This window comes from Zootermopsis nevadensis, unplaced genomic scaffold, assembly GCF_977971745.1.
Source record: "Zootermopsis nevadensis isolate Lab colony 2312 unplaced genomic scaffold, Znev_1.0 Znev_ptg000029l, whole genome shotgun sequence".
In the NCBI taxonomy this organism is placed as follows: domain Eukaryota; kingdom Metazoa; phylum Arthropoda; class Insecta; order Blattodea; family Termopsidae; genus Zootermopsis; species Zootermopsis nevadensis.
In genome coordinates, this window is record NW_028259161.1 from 14292001 (window position 1) to 14310144 (window position 18144).

Consider the following 18144-nt stretch of genomic DNA (forward strand, 5'->3'; position numbering starts at 1 on the left):
CATACGTATAATTATTCATATGTACGCCTACCAATTTTCATGCTTTTAATGAATCACAGAAGGATGCAGTATGTTGAGAAAATAAATATTGAATCTCCAGACATAATTTATATATTTATAATATATATAATTGTAGGGGTAGGGATCCGCAGTGGTCGCGCAGTCTGAGGCGCGGGCCTTATGCCGCTTGGTCGCTGGGACCGTGGGTTCGAATCCCACTCAAGCCATGGATGTTTGTCTGCGTTTTTCTGTGTTGTGCTGTCCTGTGTACAGGTAGAGGCCTTGTGACGGACCGATCCCTCGTCCAAGGAGTCCTACCAAAATGTCTATAGATCAAACCAACGAAAAATCGGGACCCGTGGTGCTCAGGCACTTGAAGAACGGGTCGTTCCCAGTATCCCTGTATATAATTGTAACACAATTATATACCTATTCGTTTTAATTCTTATGCTTTTATTAAATCATGAATACATTTATTAGTTATTTTCATTCACATCTGTAACGTTTTATAGCATTTTTCCCTATTCTGCTCTGTTATATTCAATTATATTTGTCTGTATTCTTTTCTCTTCTGCTCTCTTAATACACCCTCTATTCTCATTATTGTAGGCCCATTTTCTGCGAAAAGGTGAGACTATATGGAATGACCCCTTAACGGATCCTTTGTACATCCTGTAGATCAGAGTTTCTCAACCTATGGTACGCGTACCACTGGTAGTACGCGAGCCAATGTTGAGTGGTACGCGAACTAAGCAAGAAAATCAAAAGATAATATTAACATAAATAAGTTTTCCCTGGACGCATTTGGTTAGTGGTACATTTAATGTGTTAAATTAGAATTAGTGGTACGCCAAAGAAAAAGGTTCAGATCCCCTGTTCTAGATGATATATGAAATAATATGGAGTAAGATCCAAGCAAAGGACTCGGTGAGAAATAGGCCCCAGTGCCACTTCTTCGACCACAAATCCCATATAGATTGTCCTAGGGGTGAAAAGGGACTTAGTGGTGAGAACCTGGCGACCGACCCTCTGGGGCTATGGGATGGTCATCATTGCCCCTTATTTCTGATTTACTCACGACCGTGTCGATGCACAGCTTCTTCCACGGACTCGTCGTATTTTGCATTTCCCGCTGCTTGAAACACATTCTGCAAAGAATTTCTGACGTATATTTTACGTAAATTCTTCAATCTTCAAACGTCCTTAACTGAGTCAACGGGAAGCTCACTTACTGAAAATATGTCACATCTTTATGGAACACGAAGGCTGATTACCGTGTTCCCACCGGTCCCTGTCGTGATCTAGATAAATCCAATCTACACCCTCCATCTCTAGTTACCTTAAATGTATTTTTATATAATCCTTCACATACGGCTACGTCTTCAGGGATGTATAATCCCCTGAGGCTTTTCAATCATAATTTTGCAAACAATTCGCATCTCCTCCATGCGAGCTACATGCCCAGATCATCCTAACCTTCTTGGTTTGATCATCCTAAAAATACTTGGTGAAGGGCACAAAGTATTGAGCTCCTCATGTAATAGTCTTCAATATCCTGTCTCATTCTTCTATTAGGTCCATATATAATCCTAAGCGTCGTTTCAAATACCCTCAATCTGCGTTTCTAACTTCACGTGAGAGCAGATTTCACACCGATACAAAACAACAGGTAAAATTGTAGTTCTGACACGCACTCTAGAAGACTGTCATTTTATAAGAGAACTGCGTTGTGTGTAAATATTTGCAGATTAAGCATTTGACAACGAAATGTGGAAATAGATTCACGATATTAACTTCACGGGGGCAGGACCTAATTCTCGCCAAAATACTCAAATTCCCAACCTCGTATCATGGAACTCCTGTTTTCATTACTAATCACAACAGACTCGCACTGGACTAATCTTGAACAAGACGAATCGATTTAATGCTATTTTACCACGCTTATGATAAACTTGAAAATTATCCTTAGAGCTATTCGTTTTAATTTAAACTTATAATTTACAAAAATTTTGCACTGCATTTTTCGGCCCTCCCATGAGTTCCAAATGCTCTGTCCATATAACTATTTTAGAATCACCCTGTACTATTAAGTATAGAATAATAGCGTTATGTATTTTAATATTTACGTTTTAACGTCGGATAACGGAAGACTATCGACTCTGAAGTTAATGTCAGTATGAATTTCCTTAATTTATTATTCTGTTCCATAAGTTTCGTGGACGCGGTTACGACAGTTTGAAAATTAAATTATAAATTTAAAATTTCTGTCCCAATGGATATTCGTGTATAACCAGGCAACAACAAGATAACCAACAATGGATCCTTATTACTGCCCTAGGAATTCTTAAAATACGTACAATGTTTGTATCTTTACATGAGATAATTTTGCTAGCTCGTAAGGTTAAGTTTTCTTACAGTATAATACGAGGTGCGATCGGAAGGTTTCCAGACTGCGCGTATAAAAACCCGTACACTTATCTCAGGTATTAAATTCATCCATCACCCTCGAAGTAGTTCCCCTGGGAGTGAACACAACGATCCCAGCGCCGCTGCCAAGCCTGGAAGCATCCCTGGAAATCTTTCTTTGTCAGCCTGTCAAGCACCATCTGCAATTCTGCCTGAATCTCTTGCCAAAGACTCGCCAAAACGGCTACGGAAACCTATGAAATGCTAAAGCAAGCATTTGGGGAGTCCGCAATGGGTCGTGCACAAACTTTTGTGTGGCATTCACGTTTTAAAAATGGCCGAACCTCTGTCGATGATGACGAGCGTTCTGGACGACCATCTTCGAGCACAACGCCCGAAAATGTTACGAAGATTCGGCAGGCCATTCACGAAGATCGACGTCGTACCATCAACGACTTGTGCGACATTGTGTGGGATAGGCTATGGGACCTGTCAGCTGATTCTAAAGGACGGAAGCGGCCGTCAAAGTGGCGCAATCACAACTGGCTGCTGCATCATGACAACGCGCCAGCGCACACCGCCCTCAAAGTTCGGCAGTTTTTGGCCTCAAACACCATGGCCGTCATCCCGCACCCTCCTTAGCTCCGTGTGACCTCTTCCTCTTCCCAAAGATGAAAATTCAGCTAAAGGGAAGGAGATTTGAGACGATAGAAGAGATTCAGGCAGAATCGCAGATGGTGCTTGACAGGCTGACAAAGAAAGATTTCCAGGGATGCTTCCAGGCTTGGCAGCGGCGCTGGGATCGTTGTGTTCACTCCCAGGGGAACTACTTCGAGGGTGATGGATGAATTTAATACCTGAGATAAGTGTACGGGTTTTTATACGCGCAGTCTGGAAACTTTCCGATCGCACCTCGTACACTAGATAAGTTAAGATATCTGTTCCAATTTATGATGAATACATTACCTTAATACGTGAGATTACAACCCGTGCAATTCATATATTGCGATTGATTCCAATTTTTTCACTAGATTAATAATAGATAATAAATGTCGGTTCTGCCTTGTTATTTGAAAAATATCCAATTTTGATAAAAATACTCAAAAATCAGTAAGAAATCAATCAGTAGACATATTATAAAATGATTGGAAAATATATTAAAAGTCTGTAAAATCGATAATATTTAAAAAAAACCGTAATGTTATAATCATTCGAACACTTCTTGGGCACCAAAAATATGATATACTAACATATGAACCATGTGCACAATTAATTATTGAAACTCTGTAATTTTCGGTGAACAAGAATATTGCAACGTATCATAAAATTATGATTTTTAAAATGTTAGCGATTTTGCAATTTGTTTACTATATTTTCAATGATTTTTTATAATTGTTACCGATTTTTCCCTATGTTTTCATTGAATTTTACTGATGTGTCTGTATTTTTGTCAAAATTGGAAATTTCCCCCAAAACAGAGCATATATTATCCACTATTAATTTTTCATATTCACGGCCATTACCAGCCTTATTAAATTGTGTAATTACCCTACACATATATGAATGTTAAGATATTAACATGTCAGTATGTGTTTATACGTTTTGGAATAATAAAAACAATACCAATATATAAAATAAAAGTCACGTTTAAACCTCATACATCTGTGAGTTCATAAGTTGGTGGTCCGGACGTGAAGTTAGGTAGACCTTAATTTAGGTCAATATCAGAGTAACGTTTTGTAGGAACTTTGTAGTTCTATGATTTTTTCATAATTTGTTGTAATGTTATCAAAAATGCAATTTAATTCACTACTTAAAACCAACTTTCCCTGCAGCTCAACAATACTATTCACTACGTACTTACTCCTTACGGTTGAACCCTAAGCGTGGTTTATTATTCTCTAATATTCGCATGTTTACGTGAGGAAATCACACCTTCGTTATGACTATGAAACAAAATTGTTAGTGTTTACCTCAGGTAATTTTATCGCTTATCATAGCGTTGTTACTGCAACTGATGTAATCGAAATCGTCATGATTCTGGTATTTCGTATTTGTTTCCTACGAGGGGCGAAATGTTTCTGAGGTGGGGTCCGAGATGAAAAATTACCTAAACTACAGCACTAAGATTCAAGACGTAGAGAATAATCTAGTGAACACCGAAAACCAGTGTAATGTCCTGTAAATGCACTATTGTCGGTCAATAAAATAACGACGAATAAATTAAACTAAGGGCGTCAACGTTCAGTTTAATTAAGCTAAAATTTATAACGTATCAATAAAGGTACGTGCAATCAGAGGTGTTGACTTCTATATAAACTATCGAGGCTCAGAACATTAAAACGGATAACTTATGGGAAAATGGCGCTGCCTTTGTTCTGTCCTCAACCAAAATCTACAAGAACACGTACAGAATGTTAGCTGCCGAACATCAGAACTCAAAAAGAAATAAGTAGACCATATGAAGGAAATACTAGTATTAAATAAAAAGCAAAGTGTTTCAAACAAGTCCTGCAGACTTAAATAATCTCAAACAGAAAATTTCTGAATAAATTAATGGAATATCACCGCCCACGTCACTACGTGCATAGAAAAGTCCTACAAACAGATGCGTCAGTCCACCACTCTTAATGACCATCTGACGGGCACAATTTTTGAGGTTAGGTAACTTTGTTTTAATTTTCCTCTATAAGGGCAAACAGTTTTCTTTCAATTCACATTACTTTGGATATATTTAAATAAACGTGGTAAATTAATGTACCTTTAAAATGATGAATAATCACTGTTACACCTTGTACTAGTCATCACCAAAACTGCATGCTTCAAGATCGCGGAAGGAATTAAACACCTCACCCCCTCCCCATGGGTTTACGTCAGCGTGGTCCAACTTGCGGCCCGCGAAATTATTTGTTAATTTGTTATCAGTTAGTACAAACCCATTTTTCTTTGAAGTTGTTATTCAATCACTGGTAAAAGAACATTCTGCTCAGTGCTCTCACTAAAGCCATTGACTTTATAGGCGTAAGATGTACGTTCTACTGGTCCAAATTGTTACTGTATCATATGCAAACTGTTATAGTAGCGGAGTTAAAATAATTTGAGTAAGTTTTCCAGTTAAAAATTTTGAGAGATAAAAGTTGTTGCAAGGGCAAATTTAAAATAAAATACAACTCTGTAGCAGTTTGTGCACATTTAAATAAAATTTATATTTCAGTATATGCAATGGTAATTTGTCATTTCTGAATAAGTATTATTAAAGATAATGATAATACAAAAATAGTGACAGTAGGGGGTTCTTGGCCCTTGTGTCTAACAGGAAAACTGTTCTGGCCCGAGCGAGGGAAAACTTTGGTCCACCCTGCTTTAAGTCATCAGCACAGCGTTGGTATGCTGTGATTTCTGAGATGTATCCACTCGGGTGTGATTCGTTGTTTGTGTTACTAAGTTGTATCTCTTCATGCAGTTTTGTGACTCCTACTTTAGTAATGTCCTCGGTTTATTTAAGAACAACTCTTAAATGAATATGTTTTTAGTGTCGAATAGAACACAGTGAATGTTAAACACGAGAGAATATGGAGGAAAAAATGAACTACTCTGAGATATTAACCCAGAATGTCTGAAATGACTGAAGAAAACAAGAACTACCTCAGTCGGTATGGAAATACTAGGGATAGGTTCTGTGTTCATCATGCAATGGGTTAAGACTACGTCTATGTGAAATTGTAGTCGCTAAGGGCCTCGCTGCTTAGTCCCCAGCTGAAACATGAGTGAATATGGAGCAGCGGTGGAATGATACTGACAGGAGGTAACCAAAGGACTCGCAGAGGAACCTGTCTCAGTACCAATCTGTCCACCACAAATCCCACATTTACTGCCCTGGGGCCAAATCGGGGCCTCCGTGAAGAGAAGCCAGCCAATAACCGCCCGAGCTACGGCACGGCCGATGACGGCTCCTGTGTCGTATGTTCCGGATGTCAGCGTGTGTCGATCAAAAGACCCAACCATTAATTTCTCTACTAACCGCAGCCATGTTGCAAGACTCAACGTAGAAATACTTGAAGAGCCGTGATTATAGTGGTCATATTACAGTAATAGATTCCGCGCGTAATGAAGTTAGGACAAATCATTGAATTCTTTTGATTATGAGACACTAACTCAGTAGTTTGCCGGACTCAAACATGATGATCGCTCTGTCACCGAGAGCCGTTGGGCAACTGAGCAGACAGTGACTTTACAAACGTCAAATTACAGTATTCTCTTCTGGAAACAATAAACACAAACCCACACAGACACACTGCAAGGTATAAACTACATAAATATGGCAGTTCTGACGTGAGACATGTCTAAACCACAATACGCACTGTCTGTAACCAGATTTTCGAAGCATAACACCGCCAACCTACTTTTCTAAGAAATAATTTGCGAGATGTACGGATGAGTTACATTAGTATTTCTCAACCTTTCGCATCACATCGGACTCTCCTCCTCAAAATTATCAAACAAATTTTCATTATTCAGAATACGAACTAAAATAATACATAGAAGAAATACATTTTGTCTTCATTCTATACTCTAATGTGGAAGTAATGAAGTTCTTAAGAAAGACTAATATTACAACAATACAGCACAAAACCAAAACGAATGATTAGAATATACTAAACACGCGGACGCATTAGTTAAAATTAACATACCCCTGGAAGAAACGCACTGTGTTAGACAGCATGTCAACGTAAATTTAAATATGGTCTGTAAGATACGCAATGTCCAGCGAGATTTTAAATAAAATCTCGAAGATAATTTTTGGAAGTGTCAATGCTGACCTATGTTAATGAAAACTAGACACTAAATCGATCACACAAAAGGAAACTAGTCAGTTGATATGAAGTTCTTACGTTCAGTAGCTGGATGCTCCCTCCTAGATCAAAAAAGGAGAACAGGTATTCGTTCAAAATTTTTAATATCCAAGTTAAATGATAAAACAGAAAAAGTAAAGAGAAAACTGTCATGAACTCATTTTTAGAACGACAGCAGACAGACTTCCAAAAGTTTTACTAAATTATAAACTAAGAGGATACCAAATATTGAACGACCCATACCTAGATGGGTAGACGCATTCCATTGAAATTAAAATAGTTCTATGTCCTGCATCCTTGAAGCACAAGAAGAAGACAAAACAGGTGCAGGCCTACATATTTTAAAAATACAACATACAAATTACGCGTGTGGTAAACACGATACCGGAACACATAATATGAATCAAGATGCCAGGAAGAACTCAGGCCTATTAAGAAGAAGTAGAATTCTAAATGAATTGAGGCGATTAGATAAGTGAAGGAAGATTCCTGTCTTCTGGGTTGTTGCTCCGTAAATTTATCGCCCTGATGATGGAGGCAGCATGACCTCTGAAACGTTGGTTAACATCGACCAGACTACACAACGCAACAACCCAGAAGACAGAAATCTTCATCGCCTTGATGAAGGAGGCAGTATGACCTCTGAAACGTTGGTAAACATCGACCAGACTACACAGCGCAACAACCCAGAAGACAGAAATCTTCATACTCATCACACTGAAGACGGAGGCAGTATGACCTCTGAAACGTTGATAAACATCGACCAGATTACACAGCGCAACAACCCAGAAGACAGAAATCTTCATACTCATCACACTGATGACGGAGGCAGTATGACCTCTGAAACGTTGGTTAACATCGACCAGACTTCACGACACAACAACCCAGAAGACAGAAACCTTCATACTCATCGCCCTGATGATGGAGGCAGTATGACCTCTGAAACGTTGGTTAACATCGACCAGACTTCACGACGCAACAACCCAGAAGACAGAAATCTTCATACTCATCGCCCTGATGATGGAGGCAGTATGACCTCTGAAACGTTAGTTAACATCGACCAGACTTCACGACGCAACAACCCAGAAGACAGAAATCTTCATACACACCGCCGTGAAAACCTCAAATCCTATACAGATAAGTAAAGACAATGCAAAGAGACTGGGTAAAGACGTAGTTGAACAGTATGGTAAAGTAAACCTACGGGGATTTGGGCAACGTTGCAAAGAGGATTTTGAGGCCGGTATAGGCATTAAGATGCCTAATACGACATAGTGTAATAATATTCCACCGCCAACCTCAAGTAGACTGAATGCAACGTATAAACTCGGTTGCTAAGTGTAACGATGTACCATAAGCCGCTTGATAACACGCCTGCGTGATGTAAAGGTGGTAATACGTTCACTCTGAATTCCATGCTGTTGTACTTGTGTCCATTTTACACGAAATAACCATCCGATGCAACTCAGTTATAAATTCTTATTAGTGACCAAACTAGTTCCAACCCTCGGGTCATCATCCGGGTTTCATATGTAATATTCATAAGCCAACTCAGGTTATTTTATGCAATTCTGGGTTTAACAAGAAAATTCTGAGCACGTTAAACAACAGACCCATTGTTAATATCAGTCATCACCATAAATGCACATTACAAACTAATGTATTAATAAAATGATTTTACCTTGAATTCTTACACTTGTATCTTACTGATTTTGGTCTTGTGGGTTTTAAGGCGTGCAGATTTACAGCTACATACCAGCATATGAGATGAACATACAGCATCCATCTTCTCTTCTGTTTAAGGAATAATATGGAGTTTATAAAATATAAGATAACAAATAAATAAATACTTTAGAGTTAATTAACACTTTTTGACATCTACGTGTATATGAGACGGTAATTTCTATTTGTTCATTTTATTTATAGTTTACTTAATGAAGTTTTTCCGTACCTCATACCATATAGTGTCAAATAGAGGATCACAGCAAATAACGAATTTGATAAGACGTGGAATTAGGCGGTCGTGGCCTAATTTAAGACACTGCCCCGGAGCGATTGAGGAATACCACGAAAACCGTAGGTCAGAATATCCGGTCTCCAGGCCGAGATTGAAAGACGCGACATCGCGATTACAAAGCACGATTTCTAATACTGGACCATGACGCTTGTTAGGGATACTAATTTTGAAGCTGGTCTTAACGTTTTGAGAATATAATGGTTTTGCAACCCATAAGACTGCAATTGGCAGCGTCCTGAATCAATTCATACTGAGAAAGAACGAGAAATTATTCATTATATTTGTTTCTCCATGGTATGCAAATTAGTGGGAAACGAGCAAAAACAAACCATATTCCTCTCACAGGAATTTCGTTTCCAAGTTCTTTCTGTATTCCCAAGTCATTGCTACATCCTGTTTTGTACAATTCCTGCCTCCCCAGTGCCACAGGAGTAATCACACTCAGTTCCGATTCTACTCTCTGTATTTTCCGTCATTAAACAACGCGTAACACATGCACACAAAACAAAATCTCAAATTATATTCCACACGAGTCACTACTAGAAGATGCCTTGTTGTTTTTTTAAAGGCGCTGTACAGAAACACAAATTCCTTTACTTGACGCAAGATATCTCCGAGCTTCAATGACCGTTACAGATACACTCGTTGGCGGCCAGCCAACCGAGGTGAGGTGATGGACAGAGACCACCACTCGATAGCAAACTGCGTCTTACACCAGTCTGTCCTTTCCACCTTCCGTGGCCCTCTTACTGTGACGTCGCTCACGATCGCAGATATTTTGCGCCCAGTATACAATTAGTTCCCACTCCGCAGCACAAATGGTTGCATTCGTATCTCATAGTCTTTCGCCAGATATAAAGTGCTGTATATTTCCCCTGGTAAGCAAATATGTGTTTATGTTTGTCATTGTCAGGCATATCTTCGACTCCGAAGTGCTTGCTTACAAAAGCGTTGTGAAACAATGGTTGTAGACCTATTTCAATTCAGTTGGGAATATGTGTATGTGAATGCAACATTAAAGTCGCAAACTGGAGGCATGGGAGCATTTGGGAGACCAAGGCGTACTCTAGAGGATAATACTGAAATAGATCTTTAAAAATGGAATACAGTCAAACCTCGGTTCACGAACGCCTCGGATCACGAACAATTCAGTTTACGAACAAATTTTCCGAACACAAAGTGTCTCGGATGACGTACTGTGTCTCGAGTTACGAACACGCAAGCCGTCAACATCATGGAGCGATAAGCTGGGAGTATCAGCGTCGGCAGTATCCGTAGAAGAATGATCCAGCATGGTCCAAAGAAAGACAATGATAACAGCAAAGTGAAAAGATAAAATACCAATATCGTGATAGATGTTAAGAAAGAAATCATAGCCAAACATGAAAATTGTGTTCGTGTCTCTGATCTTGCTACTTCTTTGATCCGTGAAATTTGTGCAAAATGGGGTGAGGTGCAAAGTTTCGTGGAACGATATCACCCCGATAAAGCAGTAGCAAGCCGCAGCATAAACATTTTCAGTGATAATGCCATGTGTCACTTTAGAAACATTTTAAAACGTAGACAAAAACAAATCACACTGGACAACTTTTTAGTCAGACGGAGGCCCAGTGAATCTGATGCAGAGTCGAGTGGTGCCAAGAGACAGAAAAAAGAAAAAGAATCCCCTTCCAAACAATAACATTTCACTTCCTCACCACCTTCCACTTATGCCGTCAACTCTCCTCCATACAGGTACGGTAAAAGTAAATTAAGTTTTCGTTTATATTTGATCTGCTTAGTGTTGTGTTTATCTTCTTTGTGATAGATTTAATGGTTTCCATTGATTTTGTGTTAAGACCTTGTGCACAAAGTATTGTTGTAAAATTTTAAATAAGCAATCATCTGGGGTCCAGGAACGGATTAATCCATTTTACATTAATTCCTATGGGGAAAATAGTTTCGGTTTACGAACGACCTTCAGGAACGAATTAAGTTCGTGAACCGAGGTTTGACTGTATAAGAATGTGCAGTGAATTTATCTGGCCATGGAAAGGGTCCAGTGGAGGTACTTCTAAACGTGTTAATGAAACTTCGTAATACCTAGAAAGGCAGAAATCTTATTGAATAGTTGAGCAAATATTAGGTCCACAAGTTGGATTCTAAATCATGGGCAATCAAAATAGTTAAAAGACGGAATTATCGTTTATTATTTTCAAGGTGACGAAGACTGTAATTACTGTTAGCTGCTGGCTTTCGATAATATTTGTCCAGGTACATCTAATTGATTTTTATTTTAAGTTTGTAAATTCTGTGTCGTCCTTGCCTAATACAAAATCTTCCGTGCCATATTAAATTAACAGAATTTAATTAACATCGTCTACATTAAAAGTATGAGAACGACAATCACTAGGCTTATACAGTCGGCCTTTCGCTTCCATAACCAAATTAAACAGCTTTCAGATACAAAGAAAGACAGTGGTTGCAGAGGAATTCTAATTACGGGACACGTTTCTAAGAGTGAAGCCTTTTCAGTTCATGTTTGGTGTGTTGCGGTTTATGAATTAAGATAAATAAAAATAATTACAGCTGATGTAATTTTTAATTCCTTCAGTAACCACATATTTATTTCAACTGCCAAACTTTTTTTGGTTATTTTATTAAGTTTTCGTTCAAAAGTATGCACATACCTATCAACCTATCACATCTGTTCTTTATACTCATTGTTATTATATTATTCTCATAATTAGTTACGGTCTTAAGGGTAGATTTATAGAATTGCGATCTATTATAATGACCAAGAAAAACACAGACAGAATCCCAGACTATTTGATCCAAAGAATATCTGAGTAAAAAGATGTAACACCTGAGAACACTGAGCTATTCAAAACGTATGCACGAAATTATAGGCATACAAAATAACAAGCGTAGCCTAAAAGAATTCGAGTAAGTTATCTTGAGAGTTGCCTTCCCAATTGACACTCATCCTGTCCAGTTGTTTGTAGCTCTAGCTGTGTTTAGTTCGGTGCGTCACCGCAGCTGAGGCTGTGCGACCCCCACTACTACTGAACTCCCCTCTCTAGGCTTACACAACGCGCATTTAGGTGCCACCATTACTCGCGCGACCTCTACTGTATTTGAGCAACACTTGCACGCTTCCTGGATTTGTTTTGCTAGCTACTTGTGTACGCCTACATTGTATCAAATTATTCATGAGAATGAGACTGTTTTTAAAAATCATTTCCTTTGGGATGGCGATATAAAAACACTCCGAGGTGTCTGCATGATTTAAAAAGACTCCCTTCTCTCTCTATGTCCCAGATCATGTATTTTAACACTGCTCATGAATGTTCAATGACGTCTAAACTGTCATTACAGCCGTAGGGACGGGCGAGATGATAATCACCACGAAAACAAAGTTATATTTGTTTATGAAACTCAAAGAGATCCTCATGAAAAAAGTAGTTAAGCAATTTTCTCTGTCAATTCACTGCCGCAGTCTCAGACAAGTGTTTGGGGGGGGGGGGGAAGAGGTGAGGATGTGCTATGTTACTGATACTATCAGTAGCACCTAGTATGGAAATTATTTAAATTATGATTCATTTTTTTTTACAGTCTGCGTGAACACGAGGACTAATGCAGTCAGTATTTTGGAATTGGTATGGAGGCACGACACATTCACATAGTGTATACTGAAGACTTCATACATGCACGACGTCCGATAAACAATGAGAATGACTCTGTTGAACAAAAAATAAATTCCATTAAACTCTGGTGTGTGTGTGTGGAGCAACGTTCAGTCCAGAGAATCACCTTCTGGCTTTATACTTGCATTAAACCATTCTTGCTTAGACATAGATCTGTTTTTGAACTTTTTTTCTAAAGTCGTTTCGGGAATGAGTCCAAGTAATTTTAACGAGATCAAAGCACGAGAAGTCGTATGGGACCAAGTCAGACACGTATAGTGGATTCCTCCCAACACTGGCATTTTGTTATTTTAGACAAATATCGCTTTAGGTAAGTAATGTTTCGGAAGACGCATTGTTATGATAAAGTATCTACCTACTAGTTCAACCAAATTTTGGACTCTTTCGATGAACCTTCTCAAACTTGAATGCAGAATGTTTCTGAGACAGTTTCAAGAAATACATCGGGGAGGGGAAAAATATTTAAAATTAATCACTATTATTATTCATCATAAATTTACTGTAACACTATTCCGAATAAACTTTTCAGGTTTATAACTGTCACATTGAGGCCACTCTTGCACTGCTGTTTACAAACAATTGACAAGACCGTTTATACTACACGCAAAATATCTGCGAGTCACAGTTACGGCAGAGAAAGATAGGGCTGGAAGATGAAGATGGGGGAGGAAGACGCATTTGAGATATCGCTTCCCCTCCCTCCCTTACACCGCACTGCTGCTGGTTGGCCATCAATGCGTGTATTTGTAACAACGAAACTGGGAGATATCTTGCGAAAAGTATACGTACCACGTTCAGTGGAATGTTTATATGTTACCGGCAATCATAGGTATTTTTATAGCAATCTGGTATAAAAGCACATTAAACAATTCGTGAAACAAAACTTAATATCCACAATTAATTTTCGCTCCAAGAGGTCATGTGTCGATCTAGGCGTAATTGTTGCTGTTTGGAATTGCTGACAACTTGGACAGCGTCTTAAGCCACTCTCGCTCATAAATAACTGAGTCCTGAGTGCTGAAAGTTGCAAGTATCTAGTCTGGTTAAGTTAGTTGGTCGCACTAAAATGCTGTAACGGGATACGTCAACTTCTTTAAGATGAGTTTTTTGTTAGCAAACTTTTGTAATTCTGCCACCATCCGATACAACTCGCCTCGGTGAGATGTTATAAACGAATTTCAGCCCCATTATGCTTATGTTTCCCTTCACGCAGCTGAGTATCTTGAAGATCCGTATCATGTCAGTGCTTACTTATATAAGGCCAGAAGACGTCACTGAAGACGAAAAAGATTGCGTTCTTTGCACGAAGTGTAGGTTAAAGCGTGCGAGATGTTACATATCAAATATTACAGAACCGATTTCGATTAAATTTAGAATTAGTTTCTATGCTAAATTTAGTGCGTGAATTTACTTTTGGTTAATATAGGGCCAATATTATTTGATATAACAATTATTATTTCGTACGGGTTTTATTAATTCAACCGGATCCAGGTAGGATAACATGCACTAGGAATTTACAATATTCTGCATACTTATATAAGCCTATTAGTAAAAATTTTCTAATATATTTACCAATTATTAGCGATGATGTACTATCATGAGAATTTTCAAAGAACATTCCCTTACACCAACTATGACCTTCGTTAATTCTAAAATACAAAAATACATTTTTAAACTCAAAACTTTGAAGAAAACAACACGCACAATTTTCTACATGCGACGTAAACATTCATTGTTCTGTAATTGTCAGTTTACCCTCTCTCTCTTCGAATTATATTCTTAAAACAACTTTGCGAGGGTAAGACTTTTAAGGAAAGAAAACTGGGGGCCGACGCGACAGAGTTTGGGAATCTGTGACTTTATGTCTATATACGATTCTTCAAAACGAGCGTGTATTTACGTGAACATTTGCTACATATCTTCCATGAACATAAAAACATATGTAGATAAATGTTGTTCTTTCTTTTAATCTAGAGATGTAGGACAAGAACATGGCAAGACACAGCAAGGACGTGGAAATAAAGGACTCTTTTTCTTTAAAATAATTCTGTAGTAAGAATTATCATTAGTAATAAAATAATATTAAACACTGCAGACATATCTTAAAATACATTTACGCTACACAAAGAGGCAATTAAACTGTCGCAAACAAATATTCCAAGTGCGGCCTATCATGCTTTTGTCTTCAACGTATTTAAGTACGTGTGAAATTTAAGGTTTTCACGGTTGCATGCATGAAGATGGCTGTCTTCTGAATTGTTGCTTAGTCCGGTAGAATTTTACAGATGTTTCAGAGGTGCCTGTTGATTCCATCATCAGGGCGATAATTACTTATTGTCATTATGACAGAGACAGCAAGTACTTCCCAAAACGTCGGTAAATGTCAACCAGACTACGCAATAATCCAGAAGACAGCCATCTTCTGTTTAAGCAGATTACCTTTGGAAGAATAATATACCATTTTATAACTTAGCAGTGCACAAGATTTACACGTATGCAGTCCAAATTAATTAAGTAGAGTCCCAATTATCTGACCTTCGGTTATCCGACATTAATTCTCTTTTATCCGACGTACCGTATCGGAACGCTACATTTTACAGTCAACTCGGCAACTAGCGGAATAAATCGATTCACCCACCGCGTACCTTATAAACGGTATGAGCACAGTTGCTTTCGCGTGCTTCCGTTACTGGCTTCGATTACACGAGTGCACATGTGCTATACTTTGAGCACGGAAGTTACTGATTTCTCATAAAGTAGTGATTATTAATACGTCAAGTTAAAAGAGAAATAAAATAGTTTTTTTCCCACGGAACAAAAACTTGAGCAATTCAAAGATTATATAAGGCCGAAACTATGCTAGAAGTTAATAAATTGTGTTGATATTTTCCATCGTCCTATCCAGTTCAAAAAATGTAAGACATCCTGATAGCATGGCCGGGATTACAGCCCGGTAGGTCCTTTTTTTAGTTTGTTAGTTTATTTAACAACGCTGCGTCAAACTACCACTGACTTCGAAATGACAGGATGATTACGAATCGAAGTTACCTGTCGTACAGCAAATCACAGCAACTTCCTGGAAGAATCAAGGTCGTTTTAAATTTCATTGTGGACAGCCGAGCTCTTATCCGAATTATTGATTATAAAACAGTAGAATATTATTTTTTAAAATAAGTGTTATAACCTTTTAAACGACAGTAAAATATTTTAAGAAAGTGGCTGCGTCTTGCTGATAACCTACGAACAAAATGATTCTACGTGATTTAACGTCTGTTGCCTATTCTGTGAACATTATACGCTCCGGTATGATCAGACACTTGATAATTTGCGTTCCAGTTCGTCCACATAAATATTTAAAACAATATTTCACATAAAAACACTAACGACAAAGTTTTGTTTATATCAAGTTGGACTGTACGTAACCGATGACAAATTAACCGTTCTTACCATTACACAATTTCAGTCGTCAAATACAAAATTTCGACGTACGGATATCTAAAGTATATTACATATCTAACCTTAGCCACCCACAGAAAGATATCACAAATGTACGTACGTACGTACGTACAAATCACCTTCATAAACAGCAAGATATGTGGAGATATGAAGATGGCTGTCTTACGTGTTGTTTCCAATGTAGTCTGGTAGAAGTTTAAAGACATTTAGAGGTCCTTGCTGCCTCCATCATCAGGAAGATCATCGCCCTGATGATGGAGACTGCAAGGACAAATGTCCACTATCCCTGACAACCTGATTACCGAAATTTTGAATGACAATTTTAGGCAGAATGTTCTTAAAATATTTTAAATAAAATTATCTTGAAAGCCGTGAGTCAGAGACAAGACTGAATGGAATTACTCTGTGATGTCTTACCCGCTGTCTCCATAAGGTTAAGCATATCGCCGAATTCTTAATATTAGTCACAGGATGTTAACATATGATTACGTATCTTGAACAAGCATAACAAAAAGATTATAAAAAATTAAAATGTTTTAAATTCGTATCACCGCCGTTTGTCTTTGAATTTCAACACGGATTTGTCAACAAGTGTGTGGTATAAAGATTAGAGGAACATACAGTAATGGTAATAAGTATTACTATTCAAAACAAAACATGTGCAATATAAATAACTCAGGGGAACGAGAGGTTAGCACTCCTACTACATATTTCGGGATTTCCGCGTTAAAATCTCGGATCTGAGACCGGCTATCTTCACTGAGGTTTTGTTCGACTTGTTCAGTACCTCAATAAATGCAGTTAAAGCATATTAAATTAGACCGCCTTCATACATATTTCCAATTCATTAATTATCCTAACATTCTATGTTATATAATGTAGAATGCTGACAGCGTCATTAACTTAACCACATATTAATGAACAAATCACTTATGGTTGTATGTACGCTAATGTGTAATTCAAACTGTTAATTTAGTTTCGTCCTGTTATACACATGACATGTCGCTTAAAAGCCTATAGAATTAATTTTATTAGACAAAATAGGTGAAATTAATTTTCTACAGATCTCAACATTTGAAGTTAACACATTTGTGACTTTTCAGAAAGTAAATTTTCAGTTAAATGCAGAAGTAACAAAACAAGTTACTGTAGATAAAATTTCGTCGTGAAATGAGTAGAGGCATATGAGTGCTGTCAGCCAGTCTGCGTCGAATGGTGGGGTCTGATCGACAAAGAACTTCCTTAATACAATATTATGCTTCATTCTCTATCAGTTTCCAACTTTGAATGACGTTACTGTGCATAAAAGATTGGACGAAACTCAATGAGGCTGAGCGGCAGCTGCCGACATGGCAGGGAAATGATAACATCTTGTCAATGCAATTTATACTCAACCCTATCAGACTGCAGAAACCGAGTAAGTCACGTAATTAGAATCGAGACAACAAAAAATAAAAATCTAAAGAGAAATATCGGGAATCTAAGCAAAACTCTGAAAAAGGGACAGCAAAAATGTTTTTTTAAATTTCTCTGATGTTCTGAGTTTCATGCATCGTCCACAACGACACCACAGGGCTTCTGGGGCTGGTTCTCTTTCAGTCTTCAGATAACGTATACCAGGTCTTACTCTAACGACCGAATCGCCTGATTCTTTTGCCGTCGGTCTGTGAGTGCGAAAAGCCCGCAACATCTGCAGAGGAAAATTATGCCGCCTCGCGCTTAAATG

The 18144-nt window shown here is 38.1% G+C and overlaps 1 protein-coding gene and 1 long non-coding RNA gene across 6 annotated transcripts in view; one reads left to right on the forward strand and one right to left on the reverse strand.

Moving 5' to 3' along the window:
- Positions 1-13112, forward strand: part of LOC110828734 (transmembrane protein 8B) — a 30262-nt gene extending 17150 nt beyond the window's left edge. The window contains exon 4 of the transcript XR_015537694.1: positions 12871-13112. The gene's annotated coding sequence lies outside the window, so the exon portion shown is untranslated. The remainder of the gene's footprint in view (positions 1-12870) is intronic.
- Positions 1-18144, reverse strand: part of LOC110828739 (uncharacterized) — a 573656-nt gene that overhangs the window by 383084 nt on the left and 172428 nt on the right. The gene's annotated exons all lie outside the window — the stretch shown is intronic.